Source organism: Rutidosis leptorrhynchoides, chromosome 1 (genome assembly GCF_046630445.1).
Source record: "Rutidosis leptorrhynchoides isolate AG116_Rl617_1_P2 chromosome 1, CSIRO_AGI_Rlap_v1, whole genome shotgun sequence".
Taxonomy (NCBI): Eukaryota; Viridiplantae; Streptophyta; class Magnoliopsida; order Asterales; family Asteraceae; genus Rutidosis; species Rutidosis leptorrhynchoides.
The window spans coordinates 294,786,056-294,798,117 of NC_092333.1; the positions used below are offsets into that span (position 1 = coordinate 294,786,056).

Here is a 12,062-nt window from a genome sequence, read left to right on the forward strand (position 1 = left end):
TGTGAAGGCATGATTTGTGACTATGGAACAAATTTTTCCTTTTATTTTCTTCTTGTTTTTTTGCCATAACACCTATTCTGGAACGAGTTGAAAAGGGAATTTAAAACCAATATAATATATTATTTCTTTACTTTGTTATTTAAAGAAAAAGAAATTCAATTAATGGAGGAAAGTGATATTAGCTTTTTGCATATTAGTGTGTTTTAGACTCACTGTGTTGTCTAGTACACGCACCCAATAAAAAGTGGCACTATTTAATTAATTTCCTATAAAACATTTAAGATGGAAATGTGTTTCATAACCATATCGTATTGTGTTTTAGTTTGATTAGAAAATCACGTGTTAGAAATATGATTCTGTCATTTTACTAACAGAACTAGTTTAATAAAGTATGCCTTAACTCAGCTTCGGTACTATTTACATTTGTTTTTTTAAATACAAACTCGCATACTATATACATTTTCATATGCAACATATATATAGATGCATATACAGAGAGAGATTGAGTGGATCAAAGTGACTTTGCTTTAATATGAGTAGTTTCAAGTGCGTTGTTACTATGCAAACCCAATTTTCTTACGTCCATTTTTGTCTCATTACTTCCACCAAATCTCTATTCTCTTATATAAATTTACCATTTATGTTATGTACTATCTAAACACAAGAGCCACTGCTCATTGTTATATATAACACATACAACTTTGTTTTAGTTGCACCATGGTTCAACCCGAAATGGGATTGGAAGTCATCATCGACTCTTCGATCATCAAACAACCCACGAACCAATCCATCGTTAAAAATCAAGAAAATCGTATAAAGCGATCTCATCAGGCCATCACAACTAGAATCAATGCAGGCTACTTCAGGATTTGCATATCATTTGGTAGTCAAGCTTTGTTATGGAAAACTCTTAGTGAAAAAAAACAGAAATTCCACCAACATTCAATAACTTGTTCACCAAGTTACCCGCAACCAGTTTCTTCCTTATTTGGTGTCTAACGTTATGCATCTGTTGAAATGTCAAGCTTATCTTGTGTTGATGGGTTTTCTAACTTGCTTTGTTTGTCTGTTATTTCCAGGACTGCTGGTGCAGTGTTTCTGGTCCTTCCTTGCATGATGGTTCATTCCTCAGGGGCTATTGTTGCTGTTTGTTTGATCAAGGGGGCTGGTTGTAACATTTATGCTTTATGGAGGGTGGCTTATGTTACTCTTGGTGTATATATTGGCTGGTGATCCTCTAGGGTTAATCACCCCGTTTTTGCACCCTTGCTACTGCGATTTCTTTGTTCTCACTTTCTCCCTAAAATCCAAACTTGTGTTGATCAATCAATTGTTTGTCTCAATTGATTGATCCTGTTAATGTTATTGCATTTCATTCTCTGTAATCTTGGCACTTAATCTTGTCACCTGGTTGTATTTGGTTCTGCTTTCCTTGTGACTGATCGATTGGATATTTGTGTAATCTTGGTAATTGGTTGATTAATAAGATTGAAGATCTGTTGGTTTGGCTATTTTAACATGGTATCAGAGCGTAGGCTTCAGATCTGTTGGTGATTTGATCAGATTGAAAGAAACCCTAATTTTGAAATTAGGGTTAGGGTTTGATCTGGTTCCGTTCGTGTTCTGGGCTGGTCTCCATCTGTTATCTTCTTTCGCTGTCTTCTGTTGCTGTGATTAGAGCGTAATTGCTCTATAGGGGAGTCCCTTTTCCTCTTTCTCTCCTTGTCTTTTCTTTTACCCTTGTGACTGAATCCCGATGCCCAACTCTTGATCCATGTTCTTGAAACGTGTGAAAACCTGATCAAGCATCTGGTTGATTCTTGCCCTCTTCTTATTGTTTTATGTTCCTGTCTCTTTTTTCTTACAGGTTTTGTGATCTTGCTTGCTGTGTGATTCTCTGTCTAATTGGTTGTGTCTGGTATATCTGTGTGTGGTTCTTGACTCTGGTGGGTTTGTTAATATGGGTGAAGTCACTTTGATTACCAAACTGGACTTTGGTGACCCTCTTTACCTTCATCCCAGTGATAGTTCTGCTACACCTCTTATCACCTTAAAACTAAAAGGAACTGAGAACTATAAAATATGGAGTAGGTCTGTTTTTCTTGCTCTTGAAACAAAAAATAAAGTTGGTTTTTTTGATGGTACTTGTATTAAAAACACTACCGATGAAGTGCTTTCTAAACAATGGGATAGATGTAATTCTGTTGTCTTATCTTGGTTGCTTGGGTCTATTGCTGATGAACTTTATCCTGGTCTAATTTTCTCTGAAAATGCTTTAACTGTATGGACTGAACTAAAAGAAACATATGATAAAATTGATGGATCTGTTATTTTCAATGTTCATCATAAAATCAACTCTTTGAAACAAAATGGGTCATCTTTATCTGAATATTATCATAGCTTAAATGCTTTATGGAAACAATATGATACCCTGGTTGTCATACCTACTTGTGTTTGTGCTGCTGCTACCCATATTGCTGATCATAATAAGACCCTCAAACTCATGCAATTCCTCATGGGATTGGATGACTGCTATGTGTCTGTCAGGAGCAATCTCCTTTTAAGAGACCCCCTGCCTGAAGTTAAAACTGCCTATGCTGTGGTATCTAGGGAAGAATCTCATAGAGGTTTCTCCAACAAAGATACCACACCAAAACCACAGACCTCTGCTTTCATTGCCCAAACCTCAAATCAAATATTTCAGAATAATAATGGCCACAATAAAGGTCCCAACACCAACCTTAAGTGCAAGAAATGTAGTAAATTGGGTCACACAATTGAAAGATGTTATGAAATTATTGGTTATCCTCCTGGTTTTAAAAGAAATGGTCCTAATTCTAGTAATTGGAGACCTACTGCCCCCAAACCATCTGTTAACAATAGTGTCACCCAAAGTGTTCCTAACCTTTCAGATGAGGGTAACCCCTCTTCTCCTGTCACACCCATGTCCTTTTCAAATGAACAAATGTTGAAGCTTCTTAGCCTCATCAATGATAAGCCATCTGCCTCTTCCAGTCATGCCAATGCTTCAGGTACTTTTGTCAACAACAGCAAAGAGTTTAACTCTAACTTTGATAAAAAAATTTAACTTCAACTGTTCTCAAAACAAAGCCATTTATCCCAGTTGGATCATTGATTCTGGTGCAAACCAGCACATGACTATGTCTGAAAAACACCTTTGTGATGTCATTGATGTGTCAAAATTTAATCTTTCTGTTGGTCACCCAAATGGGACCAGGGCGAAAATCATGTGGGTTGGGAATTTAAAACTTACCAATGATCTGACCTTGTTTGATGTCCTTGTTGTTCCTGAATATTGTGTCAGTCTCCTATCTGTGCATAAGCTTTCCAAAGATAGTAAACTAATGGTTAGCTTCAATGATTCTAAATGTTATATTCAGGACTTGAAAAAGGGGACTATAAAGGGGACTGGTAGCCAACATGATGGCCTTTACTTGTTTGATTCAAGTCCTTATGTGAGTAACTGCTTTGTGTCTTCTAAACTTTGGCACTCTAGATTGGGACATCCTTCCAATCAAGTCTTAAAAGTCTTAAAACAAAAGTTAAACTTAAAAGATATTCATGAAAATGATCCCTGTGATGTTTGTCACCAAGCAAAACAAACTAGGGATCCTTTTCCTCTAAGTGACCATAAGTCCAATTCTCTTGGTGATTTAATACATCTTGATTTATGGGGCCCCTTTAGAATTCAAAGTAGAGAAGGTTTTAAATACTTCTTGACCATTGTTGATGACTATTCCAGGGCTGTTTGGTTGTATATGCTAAAAACTAAAGATGAGGTCTATGAAAATGTCAATATTTTTGTAAACCTCATTGAAAATCAGTTTTCTGCTAAAATTAAAACCTTTAGAAGTGATAATGGTACTGAGTTCTTGAACTCTAGGTTTTTTAATCTCATGTCAAATAAAGGAATCATCCATCAAACCACGTGTGCCTATACACCACAACAGAATGGAATAGTTGAAAGGAAACATAGGCACTTGTTAAATGTTGCAAGGGCACTTATGTTTCAAGGGGGTTTACCTTTGAATATGTGGAGTGAATGTGTTCTAACTGCTTGTTACTTGATTAATAGGACTCCTACTGTCGTGCTTTCTGGAAAGACCCCTTATGAAATGATTTTTAAATGTGAACCCAATCTCTCCCACCTAAGGTGTTTTGGCTGCCTGTGTTTTGCTGCTGTCTTAAATCCTTCTGATAAGTTTCAAAGTAGGTCTTTAAAATGTGTTCTTATTGGTTTTTCAAATGAGAAAAAAGGTTACAAACTTTATGATATAGAGTCAAAAACTGTTCTATATTCTAGAGATGTCAAGTTCTATGAAACTGTTTTTCCTTTAAAGTCAAAAGATTTTGTGAGTAATGAAAATGTTTTAAATCACAAAAACTTCTTCAATCATGAAAACTTCACCTTTTTTGAGTCAAATACTGAAAGTCCCAATGATGAAGGGAGAGATGTAAGTGATAATGATGGCAGTAGTGATGGTGATCATGGCTCTAGTCATTCTAACAATGACAATGAACCTGATCATAGTCCTACAGCAACTTTAGATGATCACCTTACTTCTCCTGAGGGTAATGATGTCAACATTAATGATGGGTCACAGCAAACTGAGGTTCAAAATAAACCTGAAAATCTAAGGAGGTCTTCCAGAAATCCTGTCATGCCTAGAAAATTTGATGACTTTGTGGTTGAGGGTAAAGTTAAATATGGTATAGAAAAAGTGGTCAATTATTCTATGTTAAACTCTGAAAATTTGTGTTTTGTGTCTAATCTGAATAAATCTATTGAACCAAAAGATTATGAGCAAGCTTGCCTTGACCCCAATTGGGTTGAGGCTATGAACCTTGAAATGGAAGCTCTCATTAGAAATAACACTTGGGTCATTACAGACCTTCCCAATGACAGAAAACCTGTTGGTAATAAATGGATCTATAAGATTAAGTACAAGTCCAATGGGGAGATTGAAAGATACAAGGCTAGACTGGTAGCAAAAGGGTACAGTCAAAAGGAGGGTATTGACTATGATGAGACCTTTTCTCCTGTGGTAAAACATGTCACTGTGAGATGTTTCATCACTATTGTTGTTCAAAATGGCTGGCCTCTATACCAGCTTGATGTTAACAATGCTTTTCTGTATGGTGACCTTAATGAGGATGTTTATATGACTTTGCCCAAAGGATATTATGGTGATTCTGATAAAAACAAAGTCTGTAAACTGTCTAAATCCTTGTATGGGCTTAAACAAGCTCCAAGGCAGTGGAATGAAAAATTAAATGCTGCTTTAATTGAAAATGTCTTTACTCAAAGTGAATCTGATTATTCTCTTTATGTGAAAACTGTGACAATGTGTTTGTTGCCTTGCTTGTCTATGTGGATGATATTGTGATTACTGGGAATAACCCTGGTGAAATAGACCAAGTCAAAACCTTTTTAAAATCTAAATTTATGATTAAGGATCTGGGAAAACTGAAATATTTTCTTGGTATTGAAATTCTGGATAATGATGATGGTATATGCATGTCACAAAGGAAGTATTGCCTAGATTTGTTAAATGACTATGGTCTGCTTGGTTGTAAACCTGTGTCTACTCCTATTGAGCAAAACCTTTGTGTTGCTTGTGAACCCAGTAACAATGACAAGCTGCTTGTTAACATCACTGAGTACCAAAAACTTGTGGGGAGACTTATCTATTTGTCTCTTACCAGACCTGACATTGCCTATGCTGTTCATGTTCTCAGTCAGTATATGCATGCCCCTCTGCAATCACATTTTGATCTGGCCTTTAGGGTTTTAAGGTATCTTAAAGGTGGCCCTGGAAAAGGAATTCAAATGATGAAGGGCAAGGGGTATTCTCTGTATGCTTACTGTGATTCAGACTTGGCAAAATGCAAGCTAGACAGGAAATCTGTCACAGGATACTTAGTATTCTTTTGTGGCTCTCTTGTTTCTTGGAAAAGTAAAAAACAAGCCACTATCTCCAGATCCTCAGCTGAAGCTGAATATAGGGCCATGGGGTCCACTGCTTGTGAAATTGTGTGGCTGAAAAATCTTCTGCTTGACTTTAACATCAAAGTCAACCTTCCCATAACCCTGTTTTGTGACAATAGCTCAGCTATTCAAATTGCAGCCAACCCTGTTTTTCATGACAGAACAAAACACTTTGATATTGATCTTCATTTTATAAGGCACAAAGTTTCCTCTGGTCTTATTAGAAATGAAAAAATCGAGTCTGCAAACCAACTTGCAGATATTTTAACAAAAGGGTTGAGCTCTGCCCAACATAATCTTCTTTCAAAAGGGTTGGGTCTTGTTGATATGTTCCAAAATAAGCTTGAGGGGGGATGTTGAAATGTCAAGCTTATCTTGTGTTAATTGGTTTTCTAACTTTCTTTGTTTGTCTGTTATTTCCAGGACTGCTGGTGCAGTGTTTCTGGTCCTTCCTTGCATGATGGTTCATTCCTCAGGGGCTATTATTGCTGTTTGTTTGATCAAGGGGGCTGGTTGTAACATTTATGCTTTATGGAGGGTGGCCTATGTTACTCTTGGTGTATATATTGGCTGGTGATCCTCTAGGGTTAATCACCCCGTTTTTGCACCCTTGCTACTGCGATTTCTTTGTTCTCACTTTCTCCCTAAAATCCAAACTTGTGTTGATCAATCAATTGTTTGTCTCAATTGATTGATCCTGTTAATGTTATTACATTTCATTCTCTGTAATCTTAGCACTTAATCTTGTCACCTGGTTGTATTTGGTTCTGCTTTCCTTGTGACTGATCGATTGGATATTTGTGTAATCTTGGTAATTGGTTGATTAATAAGATTGAAGATCTGTTGGTTTGGCTATTTTAACAGCATCTTTGTCTCTCTCGCTATCCTTTACATTTTTAGATGCATTTTTCGCTTCAACTTGGTAAAAGCAGAATTCCATCATCATGTTGGAGTGAATTACCTTTTTACCCCTTGGATTTCATTGCTTTTGTTACTTCAATCCGCCCCATCGTTCATTCTTGTGAATAAATACTCTTGTGAATACGTATGGTGGCCACTTATCATGCCTATAATTGCTCTTGATGTTAAGATATACGGACAGTGGTTCACAACCGAAAAATGATTTCTGTCAATGGTGGCTAACCCTATGAGTCAGATGTCCGTGATTGGGAACTTAGTAGGAGCCCATGCCGCAATTAAATTTGGATGGACCGAAAGTGGTATTTGCTTATTTACATTAGGAATGACACACTATTTGGTGGTTTTTATTACTCTTTACCAACGATTATCAGGCAATAATCACCTCCCCTCAAGGCTTCGACCCATTTTCTTCCTTTTTGTTGCAACCCCAAGCGTGTCCGCGTTAGCTTGGAATTCGATTAATGGAGACTTTGATGTCTTATGCAAAATGCTCTTTTTTCTATCCTTGTTTCTATTTGCATCATTGGTATGTTACTATGTATGTTACTAGCTTTTTTATATGTTTGAACTTGAACAATGCTAAACGTAGCCCTAATTAATTAAGAACTAATAATAACCTTACTACATTTAAATTTATAAACTTAGTTAGAATTAATTATAAAGTATAAATATTTCTTTCTAATATCGAATTTCCATATTTAAATTTGATATTAGTATTTATTTATGGTAATTGTGAGTTATCATTTGGACTACGTTTAAGATTCTTGAACTGTAAAGTTAATGACTTTTCTAAAGGAACCATTAAATTGGGACGAATGAAGTAGTATAAAATATCATTTGATAGATTGCTTGTTAATTGACATTTATACTTTGTGATATGATATAATAGGCTAGTCAACCGGTGCTTTTCAAGAAATCGGTGAAAAGCTTCACTATGGCATGGTGGGCTTTCTCATTTCCACTTTCTTTTCTTGCATTAGCTTCAACTGCATACGCTCAAGAGGCAAAAGGGGCGGTAGCTGTTGGTTATTAATGCCCAAGACACAACTTATGTCTATACTACTAATGACGTTTGAACCTAAAGGGTCACACACTGTAACACCCCGCCAAAATCTCCATTGACGCGGATGTTAACTCTGGTCCCAATGCTTGGCTTGACTTCTAAGTAACAGCAGAGTTCTACAGCGGAAGCAATATATCTAAGTACCTGAGACAAAACATGCTTAAAAGTGTCAACCAAAATGGTTGAGTGAACAACATAGGTTTATCAATAATAACCAAGTTTTTAGACTACAAGATTTAATTATAAAGTTCAATCAGTTCGGTAGTAGTGCTGAGGTGTATGATATCGAGACTAAACAAAGTTACCCCGTGATCACTTTTATTCGTGCGTGTCGTTAAATCATTATTATGTAACCAAAGACCAGTGGTCAAATGCTTAGAGACGTCACTCTCAATAGCGCTATTCACAATAACTAAGCTTACCAAATTCCAGTAATTAACGATATCATGGTAGGGATTTAGCATGAATCAAAGCATGCAGCACAGTTTGAACTAATCAAAAGAAAGTTTTCATGTACTTGTGCCTAAGCGTAAAACAGTTTGAAAGCAAGCATGTGTCTCACCCCAAAGTTTAAAATAAGTAAATAAAGAAAGTTAAAAAGCAGGGCTATGAAGTTCACCTTAATAGCAGATAGATATTCCACGCAAGTTATATGATCGGAGTGTTGAACACGGAGATCTCAACCTAGAGATATTATGTTCGATTAGTTAATGTCTAATAGACGTAAAGTTTGTTTATTAATATAGTAAACTATATTAACAGTGACCGTTCTCAAGAAAAGTTGTATTTATATAAGTGATATTATACTTAGTGTTATTAAGTGTTACTATATAATTAGGTGTATAGGTTATACTAATAATAGTATTATTATTTACTTTAATCAATTAATATGTATATCTATCATTATATGTTACATCTATAAATATACCTCTATGTGATACATACATATATATTCTTTATTATTATTATACATGTATGCGTTCAATACTATATGATATATATATAGTAGGTGTATGTGTTACATATATAATAGTGTAAGATGGTACATATACATATACTTATTACTTTTCTTATTATTAGGTTTACTAACTTATAATAATACTTACTTAATACACGTTTATTCATACATACACACGTACACATATACATACATATATACACATACATATACACGTATGTATATATTTACATATACACACACACATATACACACAGTGTATACATGCACATACGCACGTATGCATGCATGCATGCACGTATATCATCTTCATTATTTATTATTCCACCATCAAATATTACTAACAATTATTCATTCTCACATAAAATCATAACTTTTTATTATGATCATAACCTAATAACATTAATCATCGCATAAAATCATATCCTTTTTACCATAATCAAACTTAGTAACATTTACATAAGATCATAAGCCTAATAATTTTTCATAACTTTTTATCATTTTAATTTCCAAGATACTTAATCAAGTAGCCTAGCTTATTAATCAATAATCACGATCCAAATCTTCATCTCCTACTATTATTATTATCTAGTCTTATTATTATTCTTACATGATCAAATTAATTACTAAACCATAATCAACTCTAACTTATTAATCCTTAAATCATAGGCATACTTTTAATCTTATTCATTAATCATCTAACTTAACATAAACTTCTAACATAACTTAACCCAAAACTTGTAACCTATCCATAAACTTTTAAATTTTAACCATCCTTAACCTTATTCATTAAGTTAACATGTTATTACTACAAGATTTATGATCATAACTTATTTTAATCACACTCAATCTTATTACTAATATTCATAATTCATTATAAAGTTTTCTTTTAAATTTAACATAGTTAATTCATTAATCTTTAACATCTAACAACATGATCTTTATAATTCAATCATGCTTTCTTAATTCATATTCATAAATAATACTTAAAGTAAATAAGTTTATAAGTGATATGAAGCTAGGGTTTTAGAGCTACCTTATGAGGATTAAAATCAAGAATTGATGGTGAATGAGGACTGCACAGGAACAGATACCTAGCAGCTGCAGCAACGACCCAAATCAGATGATCTTGGGTTTGACTTGTCACGACACAACAGTAGGTACAGCAGCAGCGAAACTCCGAATACTAGGGCTGTTTTGATCACGTTTTACAGCAGGAAAACAAGAAAAGAAAATGCAGCAAAAAGTCAATTTAAATGGCTGTTATGATGGCGATTTGCAGGAGGGTTGGAGGCTGTTTTGTGTCAACTGAGAATGGATGTGGAAAGGGCTGTAACAGCAGGCAGAAGTGGCGAGTTGTAGGCTTGTTGATGGAGGGTTTTGAAGCCGATGCAACAGCAGATTTTTGAGGGTTGTTGGTCGACTAATCAGGAGGCTGGATGGTGGCTGTTTAGTTGACACAAATAAAGGGAAAGCTGGATGGATCAAGTCAATAATTGCAGCAGGAATTGGTGATGTTTTTATTCGACACATAAGAGAGAATGCAGGAGGGAAAGTGTCGACTATTGCAGGGATTTTTGTGAATAAATTTGGGATAAAATTTAATGAGAAACTTGATGCCTTTTATAGCTAAATTCTAGTTTCCTAATCCCACTAAAATTACTTGGAAATCAAGGAGTTAAATTAGAGTTTGGCTAGGATAGGTTCCTTTGTGATCAAGTTGGTTTCCCCTTTTTTTTATATACTAGCAAAAATTTTATGCAAAAACATATTTATATATTTTTTTTTACGGCATTTACTATATTTATAATTTTATTATATATTTATATATATTTTTTTGATTAAAGTTATTATTATTATTATTATTATTATTATTATTATTATTATTAGGGTTACATTTATTTAAATACATTTATTTAATTATTAGTCCCTAGCTTTTATAAATTTTTACTTAGTCCTTAATAGTTTAATTTATATATAATGCCATAATTAATTAATTCATATAGTTTATTTATTAATTTTTTTAATATTAGGGTTAGGGTTTTAGAGTAATAGATTAATGTATTAATTTAGATCATTAATTATAAACGGATAATAACCTAACTCAAATATACAAAACAACTTGGTGAATCCTAAGGGAAATCTGATAAACTCAAATTGGAAAAATGAGGGTTGTTATAGTACCTCCCCGTTAATTTAAACTTCGTCCCGAAGTTTCAGAAAGACTTCTCGGATGCATCAATGTTTGAAAAAAAAATATAAGGATATTTCCGCTTCATCTGGTCTTCACGTTCCCAGGTATACTCGGGGGCTCTACATGAATTCCAACGGATTTTTTTGGCAATAGGAATTGTTGTCCCGTTTCAAGCGTTTGATCTCACGATCCATAACTTCTACAGGTTCTTCTATGGAGGGCATTTTTATTATCAATGCGGGGGTCGTTCAAAAGAATAATATGAATGTCACCTGACTAGGTTTTCTCAAAAGGGATTGTGATGTTACAAGCATTTCAGTAAATCAGATACCTGAAATGTGCCACGAACATTACTAAGCTTATTTAAAACCATTGAGCGCTTATGTTGCCATTAGGGCAGACAATCAGAGAAAAGTACTTGGAGACCACAGCCATGTAGTTTGATGCATGACTTGTGTTTGTTAGAGATGGTACCGACTTCAAATTCCGGAAGATAACCATAGACATCTTACCTTTGGTTTTCAAGAAATATCTAATGTGAATAGACGAAATGACATTCCAGCTGGGGAGTCACTAATCAGGCTTATATGCAACGCAAGCCATAATTACTAAAATGCCCACAGAATGGTACGAGTGATTAATGAAAGATATCGTTCAACATATTATAATACATGCGAACTTATCCTTGGAAATAGTTTTTGACAGCACGTTGTGGAATGTAACTTTATGATCATGATTTCAGTTACATGTCAAATCAGGGATCGAAACTTGACTAGGATAATGTCCAGTTGCAACCCACGAAGAAATGTCATAAACGTTTAAGGTATATCTTTTATAGAGGATATCGAGGATTTTAAATTATATTTCTGATAGAAAACCGCACGAAAAGGTGTGATCTCTTAATGAGATAGACGTT

The 12,062-nt window shown here is 34.6% G+C and overlaps 1 pseudogene; it reads left to right on the top strand.

The window, feature by feature from the left end:
- Nucleotides 1-717: 717 nt before the first annotated feature.
- On the top strand, nucleotides 718-10,585 carry LOC139898606 (S-type anion channel SLAH4-like; annotated as a pseudogene).
- The last annotated feature ends 1,477 nt before the right edge of the window (nucleotides 10,586-12,062 follow it).